This window comes from Acinonyx jubatus, chromosome X (assembly GCF_027475565.1).
Source record: "Acinonyx jubatus isolate Ajub_Pintada_27869175 chromosome X, VMU_Ajub_asm_v1.0, whole genome shotgun sequence".
Lineage (NCBI taxonomy): Eukaryota > Metazoa > Chordata > Mammalia > Carnivora > Felidae > Acinonyx > Acinonyx jubatus.
This window is the reverse complement of record NC_069389.1, coordinates 33,484,007-33,485,902: the sequence shown is the minus strand read 5'-3', so window position 1 is coordinate 33,485,902 and position 1,896 is coordinate 33,484,007.

Here is a 1,896-nt window from a genome sequence, read left to right as displayed (position 1 = left end):
AATGCAATCTATCTCATATATGGATATGATAAACAAACACATCCGCCTTCATTTGCGGAGTGTTTGCCTCACAGAAATAGGACCATATTATGTAATTTGTTTTCATCTTGTTTTTCTTAATGTAACCATGGAAATACCTCTAAATCATCTTTTTATCTCTGATTCAATTTAAATTAGCTGCATATTATTCCATCTTGTGAATCTATAATTATTTAACTATATAAGATATATTTTTAAACTATATATATATAACTATAATATAGTTACTATATACAGTTTTATATATATATATAACTTTCTTGATGGGTATTCAGTTAGTTTCCTATTTTGTGCTCATTCATTTTGAACAGTACAGAAAAAAAAAATCCCTTTGGGGTGGTTTTCCAGGAATGGATGTCCTGGGCCGAAAGATATGTTTATTGTTAATTTTAGTAGAAACTTCCGGGCGGCTTTTCAAACGAAGCTGTGATACTTCACTTTTACCAGCAATTTATGACATCCCCCCTCCAACATGTGCATAAAGTGACCGTGGCTTCTTTACTTTCCATTTCTCGAACTATTCATGAATTTTGGCATCTTTTTGTATGATTGCATTTCTATTACAAGTGTGTTTATACCCTTTTCTCAGTTTCCTATTGAGCTGCTTCTCATTTTCTTGTCAATTTGTAAGAGCTCTTTGTATATTATAGAAAGTATGCCTTTGATTGTCTTATGGGTTATGTCTCTTTCCGGGTCTTTGTGTGTTTATTGACTTTGTTTATGGTATCCTTTGCCATGCAAACATTTTGTTCAAGGCTGTTGTTACTGTTTGAATATTTATCAAATTAAATGGTTTTAGAAACACTGCTATGTCAGCTAAGCTGGTGTAATCATCAGGAGGTGGAGTGGGGGAGAGGGATCATCTCTTGACACAGCCTGGAGCTTCCTGCAAATCCTCAGTGCATGCAAAAGAGAAATGAAATAGGGCATTTCAATTATACCTTTACAAAATTGAAAAAGGAGAGAGATAAATGAGAAGTCACAGGTAAAGAACATGTGATTGAGGCCCCAACAACTGTTATTTAACAGAAAAAAAACCCACTTGGGTTAACAAGAACCGAAGGAGGAGCTCAGCTAGCCCCACCGTGTTCATTTCCTAGGACTGCTCTAACAAACTGCAGCAAACTCGATGGTTCCAAGCAGGAGAAATTCATTGTCTCACAGTGAAGTCAAGGTGTTAGCAAGGCTGTCCTTTCCTAAAGGCTCCGAGGGAGAACCTGTCCTATGCCTCTCTCCTAGCTTCTGGTGGTTGCTGATAATCCTCGGCATTCCTCAGCTTGTAGGCACTTGACTCCAATCTCTGCCTCCGTCATTGCATGGATTTCTTCCCCCTGTGTTTTCCCATGGCCTTCTTAAAAGGACACCAGTCGTTGGATTTAGGGCCCACTATAATCCATTATGACTTCCTATTAACTTAACTAATTACATCTGCAAAGACCATATTTCTAAATAAAGTCACATTCTGAGGTTCCGGGTGGATATGAATTTTTTAAGGACACTATTCAACCCGGTACAGTCTGCTCTCTGCCTGCTGTTCCCCCACCAATCACATCAATCCCATGTGCAAAATACATCCCCACTGTCTTGACTCATCCCCGCATTAGCTTTAAATCCAGAATCTCGTCTAAATATCAAGTTATCGAAAAGCTAACAATCTCAAAAAGTTCCAAATCTCATCACGTAAATCATCTAAATCAGGGATGGGTAAGATTTGGGGCATGATCCACCCTGGGGCTAACTTCCTTCACATCTGCGGACCTGTGAAACTAGAAGATAAGTTATCTGCTTCCAAAATACAATGACAAGACAGGTATGGGATAGGAATCCCCATTCCAAAAGGGGGAAAGTGGTCACAGA